Below are 8,527 nucleotides of genomic sequence, written 5' to 3'. Positions count from 1 at the left end.
CATTTGTCATGACGGATCCAAAACAAGTGCATCAAGGGTGACAGGATTTGAATTGGACCAAAATCCAATTCATACAGTGTATAGGTGTTTTGGAAGGTGGGGTGCAGGGATATGTGCTGGACTCATGAATGCTACCAGTCTCCCTGCCTTGCAGAAGAAACCACTCTGAAACCTGTCTGGAGGTTCTCTATGATGGTGCATGTATACATAATGGGGGGTTTCAAAGTTATACTCAAGAGTAGACCCACTGAAATGATCAAACATGACTAGGTTAGGGTCATTAATTTAAATAAGTCTATTCTGAGTAATACTTAGCTGAGTACTACCCGGTGTGTTTTTTAACTGAATAATCATTGCAACCCTGATTGGTTGGAAGGGGGAATAGTTGAAGGTTAGCCATATAGTTATTCTACACAGACATTGACACCCCCCATCCCTTTGTCAAGAAAAATGTATTGTGTTAGTGTTGACTAACCACAGAAATCATGCGTTAGTACTGGGAACTGTTCAACAAAATAAAGGCTGTACTTTTCAGCAGAAGACTGAGTCCTGCTTTGCAAAGTAACAACAGGTAGCACAAAACCGTTCCTTTGAAAACAGGGGTGAAATGATAGATATGCCAATTTAATTGCATGGGCATATCTTCAAAGTTGTACATTGCTTGCTGATCCTGCAGTTCCATTCTGAGACATGAAGAACTGCAGATGGATTTAATTGGGAACGATTGCATTAGCTGGCAAAAATAAGAGAGGGGTTAGACTTGGAGACTTGGATTTTCCACCAACCTAAAGAGGTAAGCACTTAATGATAACCTGTTTGATAACTAAGGGTCAAAAATTAATTGAAAATTAAGAATTGTATTTATTGAAACTGTTATCCTAAACTAAACCATCACATACATTTTCATCTGACCTTTGTTTTAGAATCTCAGAGTGGCAGATACAGTATGTGCCCTCTCCTCCTTTTTATCCTCATAATCCTACAAGGTCGGTCAGGCTAGCCTTCCTCACAGGATTACTGTGAGGATGAAGTGGGGGATGGTAACTGGCCTAAGATCAACACCAGCAAGCTTAATGGCCAAGTAAGGTTTTGAACCCACATCTCCCTATTCAGAGTGCAAACCTCTCTACGCAGTCCATTGAAAACATTGAGCTTAGCAACACTAAGAAGCTATTGATGCTAGTTCTATACATTATTTTTGACTCTACTGCTGTTAATGACTTCAAAGATTTATTGAACGCTGAGAGGTTTAATTAATAAAATCAATAAAGAACTGCAATAAAATGGCCTATATTGTGTATAGCATCACATAAAGCAAAATCCCAAGAACGCTTGGAAATAGCTCCCATTGCATTAAATAGACACCCTAGCTACGGAGTCTAGGATTGCAGCCTTAAAGGACCATATTTTTGAAAAGCTTAAACGTAAAATGGTAGGCTTTAATAAAATGTAATAAGTTAAAGTTAATTTCAGAATACAGGGAATTGTATACCACCACAAAACCCTCCAGCTTGATGGAAAAAGGCACATTTTAAACACTTGTGCCTTGATTCAGGGAACAGCTTATATTCTGCTGCAAATACCCACCCCACTTAATCATTAACGCTCTCATCCAATAACTTGTTAGGCTATCAGGAAGGGTAGAAAGAAGAAATCTTGACTAAAAAAGCTTCAGTTTGACAGCATAGGTTATCATGGTAGCAATGAAGCTCACTGGGTCACCTGCTCATTTTTGTGCAAATGGCAGGAAATATCACAGGCATGGATCTTTATTGGTGGATCTGGTGATTCAGCTTGGGGGCGGGGTTACCACTCTGATGCCCACAGGCAGTACTGTGTCCACCAGTACAGTGGTACCTCAGGTTAAGTACTTAATTCATTCTGGAGGTCCGTTCTTAACCTGAAACTGTTCTTAACCTGAAGCACCACTTTAGCTAATTGGGCCTCCTGCTGCCGCCGCGCCGCCGGAGCATAATTTCTGTTCTTATCCTGAAGCAAAGTTCTTAACCTGAAGCACTATTTCTAGGTTAGCGGAGTCTGTAACCTGAAGCATATGTAACCTGAAGCGTATGTAACACGAGGTACCACTGTATCTGTTTGGGCTTCCACAGTGCATGACTGTTTGCTCTCCTCAGTTTCCATTCTACCTGGGCTGTCCTACATTGAACAGATCCCCTTAAAGATGCCCAACATCATACTGTATAACACAGAGGTGGGCAGATTTCAGTCCTATATGATTTGCTTTATTTTTTTTCCATGGAATGTTGAAATCTGCTAACTGGAGCCAGGTGGACAGTAATAGAAAGGGCAGTGTCAGCTGTAAAAGTGTGTCTTGGGAGTTGGAGCCAATTACCTACTACATTTATAAACCATACATCAGCATAATGTGAAAATCTGGAGTAAAATCTGAAGTTACTGCAAGTCAGGGATTCTAACACCAAACTCGAAAACTGTCCAGTAGAATAACACGAAGATGTGGTCAAAGGCAACAGATTTATACTCTCTATTTTACAGATGAACAACACTGGGGTTGAGAGTTAAGCAATTAGGAGAAAGGCAGCAATGGTATAGCATTAAACAAAAGCCAACCCTTGCGTTTTAATTTATTATCAGTAAACTACTAGATTCAGAAACCATTGGAACTCTGCTGGAAATCCCACTACATCCCATTCTACATTCTGCCCACCCCGATATAAGTAAACCCTCCAAATGTCTCTATTTCCCAGGGATGTCCCTGATTTAGAGAAGCTGTCCAATTTCTGATTTGATCCTGAAATGTCCCACATTTTCTAAGGACATCCCTATTTCCTTTGAAGCAATGTTGGAGGGTATGGTAGGATGTCCCTATTTTCATTGGAGAATTGTTGGAGGGTATGGAGTTATCTGATCCCTGAGCCATCTAAAGGCAATCCTGTATAGGGAAGGGTTTTAAAAAAAATGTAAGGTAAGAAGGATGTGTGGGGTATAAATAGTAAAATTGTCATTATGGAATGGGATGTCCCTATTTTCATTAGAGAAATGTTGGAGCGTATGTATAAGGGACTTGGTATTCTGAATTTGTTAAATAAAATAATGGAGGGATATTATTAATGGAGGTGACTGCTCTATTTGGAACTGATGAAGCAAGAGAAAAATTAAACTCTATGAAAAGCGGATTATGCACAAGAGGTAATGTTCAAAGCTTTCTTATGCTCACACTATATCGGTATTTAAGCCCTGTCCTTGTGCCCTCCAAAATAACAGGGTCATTTTTATTTGGTGCTTAATTAACAATTCAGTTGATGACAGAATCATCTCATAAGCCATTTTCTTGGAAAACTATTCTTTGAGCTTTCATTATATGTATGAAATATTTGCAATATTTAGTACACATTTAAGACTAACAATAGATTTGGAGCCAGAAGCCTCTGTAGCATGTAACCAGTGCATAGGTTTGGTTCTGTACAGTTATTTTTAACCACCAATAACTCATTTTGTTTAGTCGTATGAGGACAGGAACTCATTGTGCAATGTTGAAGAATACCCCTGACATCCGTAATGTGCAGCACGTGAAATACAGCCACTGTGCTTCTTTGAGTAGCCTGAATTTTCAGCTCACTCCAGTTGTGGGTCTGTACAGTAGCCAGTTAAAATGACCAGCAACTCTCTACAATCTAATGCCTTGAGGGCAAGGGCTACTGAACACAGTGAGAATGATGCTCAAGGAAATATGCATAGGGTTATGCTGTAAGCATTTTTGAGAATTGCCTGAAATACAAAATACGCCCCCCCCCGAACTTCCCCCTGATGCAAACATGATTTACGTATTTGGCCTTGAGACTACAGAGTAAAAAACTCATTTTCAGCTAATGCCCTTTGGGCTTAAAGAAAAACCCCCTCTCCATTTTCATGTCAATATTGTTTTAACTTTTCATGGTATACCATTTGAATACAGTGGTACCTCAGGATAAGTACTTAATTCATTCCGGAGGTCCGGTCTTAACCTGAAACTGTTCTTAACCTGAAGCACTACTTTAGCTAATTGGGCCTCCTGCTGCTGCCGCTCCGCCGGAGCACGATTTCTGTTCTCATCCTGAAGCAAAGTTCTTAACCCGAGGTACTATTTCTGGGTTAGCGGAGTCTGTAACCTGAATCGTATGTAACCTGAAGCGTATGTAACCCGAGGTACCACTGTACACTGGTGGTGTTGGGCTAGGCCAGCATTGCCCAACCTGGTGCCCTCCAGATGTTTTGGACCACAGCTACTTTTTTTTTTAATAATTTTTTTTATTAATTTTCCAAACACATAATAAAAGACATACACATTACAAAACAAAAACATACCCAACATTAAACATATACCGACTTCCCCATACCTCCCTTTCGCTGCATCCTTATTCCAAAGTTCTTTAGCAACCCTTTAATCAGTTTATCTACTGTTTCCCTTCCATTAAATTTCTTTAAACTTAATAATTGCCGCTGTATTTCTCTACTTCTTACCCCTTGACATCTCAACACTCCTATTTTACAACAGTTTTTAAGATATAATTTAAACTTCTTCCAGTCCTCTTCCACTGTCTCTTTCCCCTGGTCTTGGATTCTGCTGGTCATTTCTGCTAGTCCCATGAAGTCTGTCACCTTTGTCTGCCATTCTTCCAGAGTAGGTAGTTCTTGCGTCTTCCAATACTTTGCCAGAAGAATTCTTGCTGCTGTGGTAGCGTACATAAAGAAAGTCCTATCCTTCTTTGGCACCAATTGGCCAACCATGCCCAGGAGAAAAGCCTCAGGTTTCTTAGGAAAAGTCCATTTAAGGACCTTCTTAATTTCATTATAGATCATTTCCCAGAAGGCTTTAATCTTTGGGCAGGTCCACCAAAGGTGATAAAAGGTACCTTCCGTCTCATTACATTTCCAGCATTTATTATTGGGCAAGTGGTAAATTTTTGCAAGCTTGACTGGGGTCATGTACCACCTGTAAATCATTTTCATTATGTTCTCTTTTAAGGCATTACATGCCGTGAATTTAACGCCAGTGGTCCATAACTGTTCCCAGTCAGCAAACATAATGTCATGACCGATATCCTGTGCCCATTTAATCATAGCTGATTTCACCGTTTCATCTTGTGTATTCCATTTCAACAGCAAGTTATACATTCTAGACAAATTCTTAGTATTGGGTTTTAACAGTTCTGTTTCTAACTTTGACCTCTCCTTCTGAAATCCTATTTTCCTGTCCTGCTTAAATGTCTCATTTATCTGACGGTAATGTAACCAATCTCGAACTTTGAACTTTAGTTTCTCATAACTCTGAAGTTTAACCTTCTCACCATCTTGTTCTAGGATTTCACAATATTTTGGCCAATTAGTATCCATATTAAGTTTTTTCACCGCCTTAGCTTCCATTGGTGACAACCACCTGGGAGTTTTGCTTGGACCACAGCTACTATCAGCTACAGCCAGCATGACCATACTGGCCAGGGCTGATGGGAGTTGTAGTTCAAAACATCTGGCAGGCACCAGGCTGGAGAAGACAGGGCTACGTAGACCAACCTTATTCAAAAACTTCTTTTCTGAGTGGTCTCGGCTAATACAGAATGGCAGTTCATCAACCTTCATCTGGATTACCAAAGTACATTGGATACTTAAAGTGATATAACATTATGAATGGGGGGTGTGCTAAACTAATTAGGAATGGGACTTCACAGATTACTGGAAGTGAATGCAATTTGTTTAAATCCAAGTAACCAGATGTTCTAAAGATACATTTCTGACTTCTTTTATTTCTGAAAACCCATGAAATCCTAAGATCCAGTCAAGGGCCTGGAAGCAATAAGAAGAAATCCCTTGGCTTGGCTGCCTAAGAATGACATTCTTCTGAGAGACCAGGAGAGGAGTGCATGTATATTAACAGGAAGGGTGTAAAGAAGTAGATGAGGTATGGGATTTTCCTTACTTAATCTCACCGCGGCCAGCATTTCAGGAAGGGTATGCGTTTTGCCCTCTAGTCGAATTAAAAACCAGGGAAAACCACCCTGACCAGTAGTTAGATCTATTCACAATTATATTAAAGAGCCTGCATTTGTAGGGCTTCCCTCTTTTCTGTTTTAACCCTATTTACTTCTAAACCTCAGAGAAGGAAAACAAAAGAAATTCCACTAGTATCAGCCTGTATTTGAAATCAATAGGTTCACCTTCTGGGCTGCATCTCACTTTCTTAAAAAAAAAGAAAAAAAAAAGGACAGACCACAATTATTCTAGACAATAGGGTTTGAGGTTTGGAAGCTACATACAGATAAGCAAATACTTCCCCCCCCCCTAACTGCATCATGTGAAATGTATGTCCCTGAGCAACAAGCGGCAATCTTCATTTCCCTTCTCCTAATACTGATTTTAGACAGAAAACATACATTGTCATTAGGCCTATTCATTCCTGTCCCTTTGAACAAATTTCCAGCTCAGCATCTGTTGATTGTTCCCTCATCAATCAGCATTTCTAATGCCTATATGCGCACATTTGTATTCTTTTCTTATGGTTGGATGGGTAAGGGGGCGGGGAGTCCAATTATAATTTTGGGGTACTGTTAAAAGCATGAGAATGTACGTCAGTCATGAGTTTAATTGTGTGGAAATCTTCTGTAAGTCCTCATAAAAAGAAGGTGAGGGGTAAAATTCAGCACGTTGGAAAGTAGGGCTAGTCACACACTGCGGTACCCAGATGTTGCTGGCTACAACTTTCATAATCCCTTACCATTGGCTGTGCATAACCATGTGGATGGGATTTGGAGTCAACCACACTTGGAGGGTCAAAGGTGCCATTTCGGCAGTCCCAATGCTCACTTCTAGGTACATTTAAGGTTAAATGACCAAAAGAGCACTGTTGTGGTCGTTTTATTTCTCAAAATAGCTATAAAGAAGAGTTATCAGCCTAGGACAGACGATCCTCTTCTCTTCCAACAGCAAAGCCCCAGCCAGCACAGCAAATGGTCAGGCATGATGGGAACTGGAGTCCAACAACATCTGTAGAGCACCATATTGGTTATCCCTACCCTGAGCACTACCCTTCAGGAGCTCTCATTGATACATTTGCAGAGCATGCATGTTGTTGTTGTTTAGTCGTTTAGTCGTGTCTGACTCTTCGTGACCCCATGGACCAGAGCACGCCAGGCACTCCTGTCTTCCACTACCTCCCGCAGTTTGGTCAGGTTCATGTTTGTAGCTTCAAGAACACTATCCAACCACCTCATCCTCTGTCGTCCCCTTCTCCTTGTGCCCTCCATCTTTCCCAATATCAGGGTCTTTTCCAGGGAGTCTTCTCTTCTCATGAGGTGGCCCAAGTATTGGAGCCTCAGCTTCATGATCTGTCCATCCAGTGAGCACTCCATGGGACTCTCAAGAGTCTCCTCCAGCACCATAATTCAAAAGCATCAATTCTTCGGTGATCAGCCTTCTTTATGGTCCAGCTCTCACTTCCATACATCACTACTGGGAAAACCATAGCTTTTACTATATGGACCTTTGTCGGCAGCAGGGCATGCATAGTACATTTCATTATTCACGGCAAAAGTATTGTAGAGTAGCTACATTTCAATACTCCTGAAGAAGAACCACATATGCAAGGGTATCATCAGGGACCCTTGGATTTTTTTGCACTGGGCCCCAGACAGATATTTTGCCCTCTCCTCCCCACTTTTAAAATCTTTTTTTTTTTTTTAAAATCCTTAGAGGTCTGCTGTGCACACTATGAAGCACAGTGCCAGTGAGAGCCAACACCACCCACCATCTTAATTTGCACATAAACATATAAATTAGCAGGGACGCGGGTGGCGCTGTGGGTTAAACCACAGAGCCTAGGACTTGCTGATCAAAAGGTTGGCAGTTCGAATCCCTGCGATGGGGTGAGCTCCCGTTGCTCGGTCTCTGCTCCTGCCAACCTAGCAGTTCGAAAGCACATCAAAGTGCAAGTAGATAAACAGGTATCGCTCGGGCGGGAAGGTAAACGGCATTTCTGTGCACTGCTCTGGTTCGCCAGAAGCGGCTTAGTCATGCTGGCCACATGACCCAGAAGCTGTACGCCGGCTCCCTCGGCCAATAAAGCAAGATGAGCGCCGCAACCCCAGAGTCAGTCACGACTGGACCTAATGGTCAGGGGTCCCTTTACCTTTATATAAATTAGCATATGCAATTTGTGTGTGTGTGTGTGTGTGTGTGTTTGTGTGTTGGGGACATGTTGGCCAAAACATTAAGGTACATGTTCTTAATCCTTCCACTATTAGATACTGACCCTCTTAACTGCCCAAGTACGGTATAAAACTCTCAGAGTCTGTTTCAACTAGTTTGAAAATGCTTAACCACTCCACATACTGGCACAGCAGACATCCTCTACCCAGTTATGCATGCATATAAATCCTAAAGAGTTATCTAAGTAGTCAGGGTATGGAAATAATTCTTCCCAAAAATATGTAAGATGCAGGTGTCAGCCTAGGAACTACTGAAAGTATAATGTTACACACAGACAAAAAAAAAAAAATAAAGTCCATAATCTTGCAAA

General features: G+C 41.2%; 1 long non-coding RNA gene across 1 annotated transcript; it reads right to left on the bottom strand.

Annotated features, from left to right (window-relative positions):
• Positions 1-302: 302 nt before the first annotated feature.
• Positions 303-6,868, bottom strand: LOC309374276. The gene is made up of 2 exons (XR_014170481.1): positions 6,728-6,868; positions 303-733 (listed from the first exon to the last, which is right to left on the bottom strand). It is a non-coding gene; the product is annotated as an uncharacterized lncRNA (long non-coding RNA).
• Positions 6,869-8,527: the final 1,659 nt, after the last annotated feature.

Source organism: Podarcis melisellensis (genome assembly GCF_964234715.1).
Source record: "Podarcis melisellensis genome assembly, chromosome: 7".
NCBI lineage: Eukaryota > Metazoa > Chordata > Lepidosauria > Squamata > Lacertidae > Podarcis > Podarcis melisellensis.
This window is presented reverse-complemented; position numbering and strand designations above follow the sequence as displayed.